We start from the raw sequence: 15125 nt of genomic DNA on the forward strand, positions 1-15125 counted from the left end.
GTTTCGGTTGGTTTTATTCAGTGTTATTAATGCGCGATTTCTTGCTTGGTGTGTGTGCTGCATTGTCATAAGGAACAGAGGAAAAATAACAGAGGCCATTACATACAGGGGATTAATAACCCATAATCCCTAACTAATTAACATAACCCCACCCCTCTCATGGGGACACTTATACGCGCCTACACGACATCTGGTCTGAACGAATTTCCTACTTATGATACATGGGTTTCTTCTTCTTCACAACAGTCAGAGCACTCTACCTATCCAATTCTACCTGGCTCTAAGGTAATCATTGTCTACCCCCACAAACGTAACAATATATATATATATATATATATATATATATATATATATATATATATATATATATATATATATATATATATATATATATATATATATATATACATACAGGTGGTTTATATACATATGTAACAATATATGTACATAAACCCTCATTGAGCGTGGGGGCTGCAGTTCCCTTGTAGAAATTCAACATCCTCACCACTTGTGTATGGCCAGCCTGTGTGCTTCCTCTGCAGAATGCTGCCAGTCTGCAATCTGCAAAAACACTTTGTGCCACACACTAATAGTTTTCTCGGTGGTGACTGCCTTTAATAGGTCTTCCTGAAGCTTTGTTGAGCCTGTGTAGTTGATTTGGCCTCTGTAAACCTGGCAACAATATAACCTTTTTTTCTTGTAGGGATGCCATTTGCACTAAATGTCATGTCGCGTGTCAACAAAGGAGACACCTGGAAACAAAAAGTCAACAAAACTTTCGCAAATGTTCTTCCACCTGCAGCAAACAATATCACTGTATCCCGTTTCATAACTATTTCATTATGGTTTGAATTTGGGACCGTAATTGATGGACCACCTTTATATTTGAGACTACTTTATATGGGACAAAGGTGGATTGGAGGGCATGGTCAAAAATTCTGCCATATTTGTTTGTGTAAACAACAAATGGCCTGCTTGCCATTCACTACATTGTCAAACACTTATTTTCTAATCCACATGTTAGCCTTGAACTTAATGTGGGGAATTGTCCCATACAGTATAATATGGACGTCCTTTTCTCAAAGAAGAAACCTACTGTAGCAAATTATAGCATAATATCACCAACAAACACCAGAATCCATCCTCTACTTGCCATATTGAGGTGGAGAATTGAAACATGTCCGTTAGATTGGCAGAGCAACCAACTGAGGACAGCGTTTTCACCCTTTGTGCTTCATCAGTTTGGAGTTGATACTCAGTTAATCAACTGTTGTTAGTTGAACGTGGAGCCAGCTTCCAGTTGATATATCAGAACAATCACTTATCACTTTAACTTTTAGATAATTTTTGTTAAGACATTCGTGAGGTCAAAGTGCCGCACACTCGTCTGCGGCTGCATGCATCTTTGAAGACACTGTGTGACGATCACGGTATTTGGCCGAGGTCCGGACATAAGAATAACTGGATAAGTTTTGTTTCAACATTTCGTTTTGAAACGACCCATAATTCTCATATAATTTTGAAGTCCAGCTGTTCACCACCATCTCTTGTCTTCCCCCATCCAAAACCTTGATCTTTTCTACCCCCGATAATTCACCCCAGATCCACGTTTTTGAAATTCCGACTTCTGTCCTAGAAGTCCTAGCAGTGTCCATGTGTTTTATACCTCTCCCACCCCCTCCCCCCCCCCACCCCCTTCCCGTGCCTCCTCCCCCCAAGCCCTCTCCCTCCCACAGATCTCCCGATGTCCCTGTTCTCTACTATTGTACTTGTGTGCTTCCCTCTCTCTCCCCATCTTGTCTCCCGCTCACTTTATCTTATGTTTTATGTGTCAGCTTGTCTTTTTGTGATTAACGTTAGTAGTGGGGCGGCTTAGCCCAAATATTCAAAAGAATTGTGCATTTTGTGATACAAGCACCAAATTTGGCACAAATGTACATTAATATGTTGCGAACATTTTCAGATATTGGGCCACTTGAAATTCCGTAATTTTTTTTTCAAATTTTTTCAAATTTCGTAATTTCAAATTTTTCGGGTGACACCGTCACAATTTCGGTCTTCGAGGCCGGCCGATAGGCAAAGTGTGACCGGAAGGGACGAGGTTCTCCTGACCACCTGGCCCTCGATCTGGGAAGCGAGAGGCGTTCCATTAGTGGACGCGCCCCTCACGCCCGACTTTTGGGCGGCCCCGGCAGGCCGTTTGTTTTGACGTTCCGTGACAGGCCCCGCACCCCCACCTCCGGGCCGACCGGAAGCTTGTGCTGAGTACATCATACCTGAACAACTCAGTGAGGCAGAACACAGCAGTGCACACCAGGGTGACCCCTTCAGTGCATAAACCAATTAACCTGTCCACTGCAGGGCATATAGAAATGAAGTTATTTTCTGCATATAATAATAATATAAGTTCAGTTCTATATAACAATTTCTGTTATCACCACTACCACTACAACTACCACTACTACAAGCTTTGTCTGGAATTTTGTGGACTAACAGACAAACAGACATACAGACAAGCTGGGATCAAAACATTACCTCCTTCCACCATTGAGTGTAGAGGTAAACATCATGGAAATTATATCATGCCCTAGATTTAATTCATGCTTACCCGTGTATTTGCTTCACTGGTTCACAAGGTCTTTTGCATACATGTAATTCAGACTCTCGTCTTCATTGCTGACCACACAATGTTCGCAACATATTAATGTACATTTGTGCCAAATTTGGTGCTTGTATCACAAAATGCACAACAGGTTTGCTATGCTGCTACACTATAGCTCTTACACGAGCCTCGATCTTGCATACAAAAAAAAAGTGAAACCTAATATAACCCTTTGGTGTGAAGCAGCTGCCTCTGCCAGCCGAGGAAAGTGTCTTCCCCACAAAAAAATAAAAATAAACAATGCCAATGATCCATATCTAGATTAAGGATTCATCTGTGGATTTTGCCACAGGAACCTCTTGGTGTATATCCATCCATACGCTGACTTATGAGCACCAGGAGGAGATGCAGCTGCGCATTGCCCACTTACAAATCCTCCACAGTCAATGTGTGGGCGTCCCAGAAAGTTCTTCCGATGGGAACCTGGTCTCTGTTCTACACTCGGTGCTAATATGAGACAGGCGTTGGGTTCAAATTGGAATAATAAAGGCACCCGCTCTCCTACGAGGCTGGAAAGCTGGAACCCAAGATGGCAGAAGGGGTGCCAGTGAGTGCCCGGGCACGCGGAAAAGCTAGCTACAAGGTCTTGCGTGTGTTTTTCGTTTTTGGCAATCACTTTTTTTCTATTTATATTCTCACAACTGAAAACCTGGCGACGTGGTGAGAATGTTGGTCTTTGTGTCTTATGAGCTAAATTCAAGTTATATTAGCCGTGAGCACGAAGCCAGCCTTGGTTGGTGTTGGCATCGTGCTGGCCTTGCAAAGCGATATTTGGCTTTCCCAGAAACACCCGAATTACCCGTTCGCTTTTTTCTCCAAGGATTTGGTCCCGAAACGTTCGTCGGATGCGTTGCGGTTACCAACTCCACGGACCAATTCTCGTTTGCTCCAGAGTTTCCAAGCGAACGTACATCCGCACCGCTTGAAACAATATGGCCACCCAGAAACCAAGCCGACGGCAGACATGTTTATTTTACAACCACAAGCTCTTTTATCCTGAGAATATTTTAAGGTTTGCAATTTTTATGGCCAAAGACTATTGCGTATGAAACTTTTCTCGGGCATCGTGACGACTCCTATATACATCAAACGTTTCCCAGCAGCCCACGCCGCGATCACGTGGCTTCCTTTTGTAAGCACACAAAGAGTGACTGCATCCACGGAACATTAAAAATTCCACATTGCTCCTAACTGGATTCGGAACCGGCTGACATTGCCCGGGAATTGCATCTCCCGGGTTATTTCAACATAAATTATTCCGCGGATGCCATTCGAAATCGCCGACGTTCAATGGAGATAAAGGTTTATTCATATCTGTCGGTTGCAACTTTAAGAGGACTTATTACACGACAGGAAGACATAACTAAGATAGAAAAGTGATGACAAGTTGAGAAGAACTCCCCGGAGAAGCACAATGATTATTTCTAAGCTTCACAAACTAACCTCAGTCAGTCTTTTGTGGCTTAAATTTAAATCAATTTTTAAAAAAGTACATTTCCAGTGATTTTCTTTTTCCCCATTCAAATAGCAATAAATGAATGTTTTCCCTCTTTTATTCTCTACTTTGGATATAGCCTGGCAGGGTAGCTGAGAGGTGCGCACACTAATCTCTGACCTGTCTATCCTTGGCTTTGAATCTCGACCCAGCTCTAAAGTCTCACCCTGGTGTTTCGCATGCAGGGCGAGGAATTGATGTGTGTGTGCCGTCTCATGGAAGGACATTTGCCTGACGAGGAGTCTCCCAGAACTGGTTGTTGATGAAGGTAAAGTATCCTTCCGACTCGGTCACCCTGAGCAATTTACCAATCCGTGCACCTTCGGGCAAGCGTCAGACCAACCGGTTCTCAAAAGACTTGGGGCCAAAAACGTTCCTCGGCCAATCCCAAAATAGAGTGCAAATAATTGGGAAGTAGTAGTAATAGCAGTGGTAGTAGTAATAGTAGTGGTAGTAGTAATAGTAGTGTTAATAGTAGTAGTAGTAGTAATAACAATAAGAGTAGTGTTAATAGTAGTAGTAGTAGTAATAACAATAAGAGTAGTGTTAATAGTAGTGGTCGTACTAATACTAGTAGTAGTAGTAATAGTAGTGTTAATAGTAGTAGTAAAAGTAGTAACAATAAGAGTAGTGTTAATAGTAGTAGTAGTAATAGTAGGGTTAATAGTAGTAGTAGTAATAATAGTAGTAGTAATAGTAGTGTTATTAGTCATGTTAATTGTAGTAATAGTAGTAATAGTAGTGTTAATAGTAGGGGTAGTAGTAGTAATAACAATAAGAGTAGTGTTAATAGTAGTGGTCGTACTAATAGTAGTAGTAGTAATAGTAGTGTTAATAGTAGTAGTAGTAGTAATAGTAGTAGTAATAGTAGTGTTATTAGTAGTGCTAATTGTAGTAATAGTAGTGTTAATAGTAGTGTTAATAGTAGTGGTAGTAGTAGTAATAGTGTTAATAACAATAAGAGTAGTGTTAATAGTAGTAGTAGTAATAGTAGTGTTCATAGTAGTAGTAATAGTAGTGTTTAGAGTAGTGTTAATAGTGGTAGTAATAGTAGTGTTAATAGTAGTGTTATTAGTAGTGTTACTAGTATTACTAGTAGTAGTAGTAGTAGTAGTAGTAATAGTACTGTTAATAGTAGTGTTAATAGTAGTAGTAATAGTAGTGTTAATAGTAGTGTTATTAGTAGTGTTACTAGTAGTAGTAGTAGTAGTAGTAGTAGTAGTAATAGTAGTGTTTAGAGTATTGTTAATAGTAGTAGTAATAGTAGTGTTTAGAGTATTGTTAATAGTAGTAGTAATAGTAGTGTTAATAGTAGTGTTACTAGTAGTGTTAGTAGTAGTAGTAGTAATAGTAGTGTTAATAGTAGTGGTAGTCGTAGTAATAGTGTTAATAGTAATAGTAGTAGTAGTAACAATAAGAGTAGTGTTAATAGTAGTAGTAGTAATAGTAGTGTTAATAGTAGTAGTTTATAGTGGTGTTAATAGTAGTGTTAATAGTAGTAGCAGTAATAGTAGTGTTATTAGTAGTGTTAATTGTAGTAGTAGTCGTAATAGTAGTTGTAATAGTGTTAATAGTAGTAGTGGTAGTAGTATAATTAGTAGAAGTAGTAGTAGTAGTAGTAGTAGTTGTAGTAGTAGAATTAGTAGTAGTAGTAGTAGTGGTAGTAGTAGTAGTAGTAGTAGTAGTAGTAGTAGTAGTAGTTGTTGTAGTAGTAGAATTAGTAGTAGTAGTAGTAGTCGTAGTGGTAGTAGTAGTAGTAGTAGTAGTAGTAGTAGTAGTTGTTGTAGTAGTAGAATTAGTAGTAGTAGTAGTAGTCGTAGTGGTAGTAGTAGTAGTAGTAGTAGTAGTAGTAGTAGTAGTAGTAGTGATAGTAATAGTGGTAGTAGTAGTAGTAGTGGTAGTAGTAGAATTAGTAGTAGTAGTAGTAGTAGTAGTAGTAGTAGTAGTTGTAGTAGTAGTAGATTAGTAGTAGTAGTAGTAGTAGTAGTAGTAGTAGTAGTAGTAGTAGTAGTAGTGATGGTAATAGTAGTAGTAGTAGTAGTAGTAGTAGTAGTAGTAGTAGTAGTAGTAGTGATGGTAATAGTGGTAGTAGTAGTAGTAGTAGTAGTAGTAGTAGTAGTTGTAGTAGTAGTAGATTAGTAGTAGTAGTAGTAGTAGTAGTAGTAGTAGTAGTAGTAGTAGTAGTAGTAGTGATGGTAATAGTGGTAGTAGTAGTAGTAGTAGTAGTAGTAGTAGTAGTAGTAGTAGTAGTAGCTTACGCCCTGCTTTGGATGATAAATTTGCTCCACTTTTGCGCTGCCTCCAATATGTCGGTGTTATTGTGATGTGAGTGCTGGCTGATTGGTAACTCAATTGTAAATGAGGATCCATCAAAGATCTGTCATTTACTTCATGGTGTACTCCACTGGTAAAATGGCACATTTTGTTTGACAACTATTAGTAGCCCTTGTGCAACTTTCAACTTTGGTAATTTTTGATGTGCACATCAGAGAAACAAATTATAAATGACATTTGAAAGCATAATTCATCAAGTTTTGTGTTTTGCTGATGTTGCTCCACACACGTGAAGTGAAACGCGGGTTAAACAATTAGTTAATGTCTATGTGTCTGTCCGTCCGCCTTGTCAGTTTTTGATCGCGGAACGAACAAGTTATTTGAATTTGAATGTTACATCTCGAACACGAATCGGATAATGAATAGGAAGACAATTTTGCCGTTTTACCGTACTTTGGCTCTGAATTCATCCGCACCGCGCATGCGCAGAGAGGATTATATTTTTACACTGTCTGATAGTCTGCAAGGGTTTTCCGGTCTTTCTACTGGGGGAACTTATTAGCTGGTGTCTGTGACTTGTGGGCGCACTACAATGAACACGACATCACTCGCAGTACTCAAACGATTACTGCACTGAAACAAAGGTGCAGTAGCAAACATAGGTACAATATTCACTGTTATCGGCGGTCGGTCCGAATCCGCATGCAGTGCTCCCTTGGATGCTGACGAGTCTCCTTTGGGTCTGTCCAATGAATTGTCGGCCTTGGATTCCTGCTCCACTTTGAGTTGCACGAATAATCCTCCAGGCCGGCTCCTTCAGTATAATCAGCGCTCAAAATACTCGATACTCATACGATTGCAAGCCGGGTTGGATGTGCAACTTTGCCAGTACAGCAAGACTCATTTGGACTATGTGCCGGGCGGAATACTTGCATCTCCGGAAGAGCGTGAGGATCTTGTTTCTCACAGTCTGAGAGTCCTTTAGGTGCTTTTTTGCAAACTCCAAGCGGGCTTTCATCTGTCTCACTGAGGAGAGGCTTCCGTCTGGCCACTCTGCCATAAAGCCCAGATCGGTGGAGTGTTGCAGTGATGGTTGTCCTTCTGGAAGTTTTGCCCATCGCTACATAGGATCTCTGGAGCTCAGCCAGAGTGACCATCGGGTTATTGGTCACCTCTCTTACCAAGGCCCTTCTCCCCCGATTGCTCAGTTTGGCCGGGCGGCCAGCTCTAAGAAGAGTCCTGGTTGTTCCAAACTTCTGCCATTTAAGAGGAATGGAGGCCACTGTGCTCTTGGGAACCTTCAATGCAGCAAAAAAAATTTTGTAGGCTTCCCCAGATCTGTGCCTCGACACAATCCTGTCTCTGAGCTCTGCAGGCAGTTCCTTCGACCTCATGGCTTGGTTTTTGCTCTGATATGCATTGTCAGCTGTGAGACCTTATATAGACAGGTGTGTGCCTTTCCAAATCATGTCCAATCAATTGAAATTACCACAAGTGGACTCCAATCAAGGTGTAGAAACATCTCAAAGATGATCAAGAGAAATGGGAGGCTCGTATATATGTTTTACCATTGCAGAACACTAGCACTTTTTATGTTCAGTCCCACCATTTAAGATAAGTATACAGTCACGTGAAAAAGTAAGTACACCCCATGTAACGTTTTGACTTTTTCAATATATTTCAACATACAGCTATTTGATCTTCATTTCAACAATATTGATAGAAAAAGGTGATATAATATAACAAAGATCATGAAACATTTACATTTTGTCGTCCATTGTATAATTTAAATAAACATAAATGCAAATTTCGCATGTGGAAAAAGTAAGTACTCATGCTCTTAGAGTCTTCTATCACAAGTAAGTACTAGTAAGTACTATCACAAAAAGTAAGTACTATCACAAGTGCAAAAAGTGTTTTTTCCACACTAATACAAGTGCAAAAGTGGTTTCCTGCACCAACACAAGTGCGAAAAGTGGTTTTTCAACACTAACACAAGTGCGAAAAGTGGTTTTTCCTGAGCTAAATTTCAAGTGTCATAGCAAAGGGTCTGAATACTTATGTAAATGTGATATTTCAGTTTTTTCTTTTTAATAAATTTGCAAAACTTTCTAAAATCCTGTTTTCTCTTTGTCATTATGGGGTATTGAGTGTAGATTGATGAGGGAAAAAGTGAATTGAAACGATTTCAGCATAAGGCTGCAACATAACAAAATGTGAAAAAAGTGAAGGGGTCTGAATACTTTCTGAATGCACTGTACGTATTTGTTTCCTTTCTCATCTGGGCAATATATCAGGCGCCTTTTGAACTAGGAAGCTGATATTTGGACACTACAATGACCAAGTGATTTGGCCGTAAATGGTATTTTTGGTATATTGATTAATCGATTAATTATTTAATTATTCCATTAATTACTTAATTAATTCATTTTTTTAAGTTACAGGTTTGGATGAAATGGTGTTTGTTTAGGTATTCTGTAGCAATTTTAGGTTTAGGTATGTTTGTTTAGCCAATTGATCAATAATTTAATTATTTTATCATTATTGTTTATTTATTTTTGTTATTAATCACATTTCTTTTCTTTCTCATCTGGGCAATATCTCAGTGACCTTTTGAGCTAGGAAGCTGATATTCGGACACGACAGTGACCAAGTGATTTGACTGTAAAGGGTATTTTTGATTAAAATATTAATTACTTAAATAAATTATTAAATTAATTAGTTAATTTTTTTTTCACCAAAAGTTACAGATTCAGATTAAGCGGTGGTGGTTTATGTATTCTATTATCAAATTGACTAATAATTTAATTATGATACGATTATTATTTATTTATTTTCGTTCTCATCTGGGCAATATCTCAAACACATTTTGCGCTAGGAAGCTGATATTCGGACACGACAGTGACCAAGAGAAGGATACCAATGAAGGATATTTTTGATTTATTGATTAATAAATTCATTGATAAATTATTTGATTAATCAATTAATTGTTTAATTAATTTTCAAAAAGTTGCAGCTTCGGATGAAACTGATAGTTTAGGTATGCTATTAGCCAATTCATTGACAAATTAATTATTATACGATGACTATTTATTAATTTTAATTACACAATTATTCAATCAACTATTGTACACCTCTCCCTCCCAATACCATCTCTATGTGCTGCACGGCAGCATCGCCGAGCGCCGGAGGATATGTTATTAGTCCCCTACCGGTGTACACCGGAGGGGACTATAGGTTTACACACGCCGTCCCTCCGTCCGTCAGTCCGTCAGTCAGTCAGTCCGTCAGTCCGTCAGTCCGTCAGTCCGTCAGTCCGTCACGCAAAGAACAGTTTTCCGGACTTTTTTTCTAAACGCTTAACGCTAATGATTTCAAACTTGGCACATGGTTTCCTCATGATATGTTACAGATCACGTTCGAACTACACGACGTTTCGATCATTTTTGACAAAGTTATGGCACTTTGAACTTTGGGAATTCTGATAATTCTGATGATCCTTAACTCAGTGCCATTTTAAGTTTTAATTTCCTTTAAAAACCAATTTCTCTGCAATAATTGGACCGATTGAGATCAAATTTTCACCGTAGGAGGGACTCGGTCTGTAGAATATTTTAATGGTAATTATGACGTCACAGATCACGTGGTTCGGCCGCCATATTGTTTTTCGTGAAAACACGAAAACCCCTTTTTCTCTGCAACGGCTGAACAGATCGAGGCCAAACTTTGCAGGCAGAATCGCATACCCATGACGAACAAAAAAGTCAGCGAGCATGATGTCATGCATCACATGGTTTCAGAGTTATGACGTTTTTAAGCATGAACCTTTAAAACCGAGCTCCTCACTCATTTTTGATCCAATCGAGGGGAAACTTCAAAATCTGTTCAGCATGTCAGTCTACTAAAATGTCATTTTGGAATTTGCGATAGGGCACGTGGTTTGGCAGATATCGTTAATTAAAGGAAAAAAAAAAAAAAAGGATATCTCTTGAATCGCCAGTACCTCAGACCGTGAGTTGATAATAAATTATATAATTCACACAGTGCAATACGTGCAGGCCGCTGCACGGAGCGACCTTGCGGGCTTATCAACGAGGCGAGGCGTGACACACATGTGTCTCAGCTTACCTCAGATCAAGTTTGAAAACCAGCATCAACCGTGCATAAATTTGCATATTCGATCATTTTTGACAAAGTTATGGCACTTTGTTTATTCTAGAGTTCTCCTCAAGCCGCAACGCGCGCCCTCAGCCCGAACGTCAAAAGTGCGACACAGCGCGCTCTTTCAGGAGGGGCGGAGCCAAGCGGAGCAACATATATATACACATCGATCATTGATCTTGAAAAACAACGTATTTTCTCGTGCTTCTGCTGACCTGTCTGCGAGGTGTATAAATCGAAGTCCCGAGTGCGAATCACAGGTGAGCCCGTCCTGAGGTAATTAGTGATTGGGAACGATTCAGAACCTGCAGGTAAATAGCCCTTGGTAATTTCCCCAACAGTTTTCCAGACTATAATTTGGAGTGCGGTAAGTCAAAGCTGTTAATATTCCTTGTGTACAATATGCTGTAATCGTGGACTGTTCTTTAAAATGCTTTCCTAGAATAAGCATCAAGTCAAAAACGTTTTCACTGAATTTTGTTTCCATTGACATTCCATTGACACAATTCTTCATATCAGGCAAGAATACATCGAATTCACATAGTTTACCAATAAATCAACAATACATCTAGGGAGGTTGGAGTGTCACTTTACCATATGCTTCTGTGCGTATAATCTGCGTGAATACTTCTTTAAATATGTATCCGATACTCTGCCCTCTTAGCAGTATACCCAGTACGCGTCAGAAGTAGCCTAGCTTCCACGGTCCGTGGATAACCTGGTCAGGATAACCCGGTCAGGTTAACCCGGTCAGGATAACCCGGTCAGGATAACCCGGTCAGGATAACCCGGTCTCACATCATCCGCGCCCACATTCAACGGTGCATAAATTTGCATATTTAATGAGGTTTGTCTGTCACACTTTGGTTTCGTGTGATAACTCCACCAAACATTGGCTGATTTCAACAAAATTTTGTACACACATGTGTCTCACCATAACGCAGATCAAGTTTGAAAACCAGCATCAACCGTGCATAAATTTGCATATTTAATTAGATCCGTCTGTTCGTCTGTCACAGTTTGGTTTCCATATGATAACTGCACCAAACATTGGCTGATTTCAACAAAATTTTGTACACACGTGTCTCAGCATATCTCAGATCAAGTTTGAAAACCAGCATCAACCGTGCGTAAATTTGCATATTCGATCATTTTTGACAAAGTTATGGCACTTTGAACTTTGGTAGGGGACATGTATTGCAGCACAATACTCAGTATGCTTGTTTATTTATTTGGCATGGGGGTGATGTACTTTGAATGTAGATGTACTTGTTTGTGTGTCTGTTTGTGTGAAGGATATCTCAAATCGTTGTGGATGGATTCAGATGACACTTGATTGACACGTTAGGCATTTTTATTTTTTTTATTTGTAGGTATATGCAGCCTGTGGCTGCTAGGCTGCATCATTTTCTGGGGGGACAGCTGTGCTGCTGATTAAGTGCCCCCTTACCAGCTAGCTGGTACTCATTTTGCCGACCTCAGAAGGATGACAGGCTGAGTCAACCGGCCTGGTATTAATTGCAACAGCATAACAGGGGCTTGAACTCAGGACCCTAGGATCTTAAGGAAGCCACCTTAACCGTAAAGCCAACACCAGGCTTGACATGTTATTGGGTGTGTGACAAGCACAAATTGATGTGTGACAAGTACAAATTCTCACACACAACCTGTCCACCAAATTTCGTCCGAATCCATCCACAACTTTTTGAGATATCCTGTTCACAAACAAACAAACAGACAAATAAACAGACAGACACAGGGGTCAAAACATAGCCTCCAACCACCGTTTGAACCTCCAAACTAAATATGGAGTGATCTAAACATTGTAAGAAGTTGCAATAACACGGTCAGGTTATGTTCAACATTGAGGTCAGGAAGCAGAATCCAGTTGACATGGTGAATTGTTTGCTGCTTCCTACTACGCCTTAGGATCAGGTCCAGAAGGCAGTTGAGCTTCAGTAAAAAAAAAAAGTTACTAATCTGCCAACTTTGCATTCTATCACTGTGAAGCTATAATATGATGTCATCTACATCCTCAGAATCTCTAAAGACTCCGAGGATCCGTTAGGGGTGGGGTAGTCAGGAGGAGGATGAATGGGTAATCCTTCCCAAGTTAGGTCTCCACACAAGCGGTGGCAAGGTCCATTCGTCTTTAGAGATAAATAACCCTCAGGATTCTTTTTTTGGCACAAAAGGGCAGCCTGATGGAGCACGCAATGTGACATTAAGCTCATGTATTAATAAAATTGGGGAGTAAAGGGAAAGTGAGGACAAGCGGAGCCATTTACGAGCTTTCTGCACTCTGGCTATGCCTGCAGTCAGCAATTAGCGCAGCGCCATGAAGCGATTATGAGAAACAAAAGAGGCCTTTTTCATGCTTGTGCCTTTTTCAGCTTGCTGCTCTGAACAGCTGCAAGGGAACAAGTCATCTGGAGTGAGGATGTGACCATAATATATGGGCCGACCAGCCCTTCCTTCTCCCACCATCGAAGTGTTCTGCGGAGAATTAACAGCTTTTCGTAAACTTCAAAAAGCTTGTAAACTTGAAAATCAGACAGAAAATATGACGCATTTTGAATAATTGACAATTATCCTGCAATTATTGATCGCCTTACAAGTTTGTGTGTGCGTAGTATATACAGTCACGTGAAAAAGTAAGTACACCCCATGTAAAGTTTTGCCTTTTACAACATATTTCAACATACAGCTATTTGATCTTCATTTCAACAATATTGATAGATAAAGGTGATATAATATAACAAATATCATGAAACATTTACATTTTGTAGTCCATTGTATAATTTAAATAAACATAAATGCAAATTTCGCATGTGGAAAAAGTAAGTACACCCTTGGCTCTAATAGGTGGTATTGCACCCCTTTGGCAGAAACAACCTCAAGTAGGCGTTTCTTATAACTGTCTACCAGTCTCTGACATCGACTGGGAGAAATTTTTTGCCCACTCCTCCATGCAGAATTCTTTCAGCTGTGCGATGTTTGAGGGGTTTCTCGCATGCACAGCTCGTTTCAAATCCCCCCACAACATCTCGATGGGATTTAGATCCGGGCTTTGACTTGGCCATTCCAGAACCCTCCATTTCTTTCTTTTCAGCCATTCCTTGGTGGATTTACTGGTATGTTTAGGGTCATTGTCATGTTGCAAGGTCCACCTTCGGTTGAGCTTCAACTTTCTGACAGATGGCCTCACATTATCCTCAAACACCCTCTGGTACAATGAAGAATTCATAGTGGATTCTATGATGGTGAGCTGCCCAGTCCCTGATGCAGCAAAGCTGCCCCAAACCATAATATTTCCACCACCATGCTTTACAGTTGGTATCAGGTTCTTGTGGTCAAATGCTGTCTTTGGTTTTCGCCAAACATGTCTTCTGGTACTGTGGCCAAATAGCTCTACCTTTGACTCATCTGTCCAGAGCACATTGTTCCAGAAGTGTTGGTCTTTGCCGAGGTGTTCTTTGGAAAACTTTAGTCTTGCCCTGATGTTCTTTCTGGACAGCAAAGGTTTCCTCCTGTCACACGTCCCATGCAGATCAAATTTGTGCGGCCTCTTTCTAATGGTAGACTCGTGCACTTTGACATCAACAGTGGTAAGAGCTACCTGTAGGTCACGTGATGACATTCTGGGGTCCTTAGAGACTTCTTGCAACATCTTTCGGTCTGCTTTCGGGCTGACCTTGCTGGGGCGGCGTGGCCTGAACAAGTTGGCAGTTGTTTGGAATCTTCACCACTTGTAGATGATCTTCCGGACAGTCGAATGATTGATTTCAAATTGTTTGGAGATCTTTTTAAATCCCTCCCCAGACTAGTAGGCATCTATAACCTTCTTTCTGAAGGCCTCAGAGAGCTCTTTTGATCTAGACATGGTGATGCTGCACACTTCAACAACAAAGAGCAAACCAGCCTAAATGTCTGAGGTTTAAATAAGACAGGTTCCTCCAAGATCCTCTCTAACGATGTTCTAATCATTTGCACCTGAGCTGGTGCACCTGATTCTAATTTTAGGTATTTGAAGTAGTGATAAATTTAGGGGTGTACTTACTTTTTCCACATGCAAAATTTGCATTTATGTTTATTTAAATTATACAATGGACTATAAAATGTAAATGTTCCATGATATTTGTTATATTATATCACCTTTATCTATCAATATTGTTGAAATGAAGATCAAATAGCTGTATGTTGAAATATGTTGAAAAAGTCAAAACTTCACATGGGGTGTACTTACTTTTTCACGTGACTGTAAATATATATACTATATATATATACGAGTATATATATATATATATATATATATATATATATATATACAGACTTGGCATTTAATATGGAATCTTTTTTTTTTCTTGACTTGGGTTTACTTTCTGAACTCAGTGTATCAATCTGGTGAGTTTTTTTTTTCACCCTTCAGTGATGTCTTTGTTGAAAGAACCATGTCACAAGGTCTTTCGCAGCAAGAAGTCAATAGCAGGATTATATCACAGGTAGCATGACAAAATGTAAGGACAGGTACAT

This window comes from Myxine glutinosa, chromosome 7 (assembly GCF_964187855.1).
Source record: "Myxine glutinosa chromosome 7, kmMyxGlut1.1, whole genome shotgun sequence".
In the NCBI taxonomy this organism is placed as follows: Eukaryota; Metazoa; Chordata; class Myxini; order Myxiniformes; family Myxinidae; genus Myxine; species Myxine glutinosa.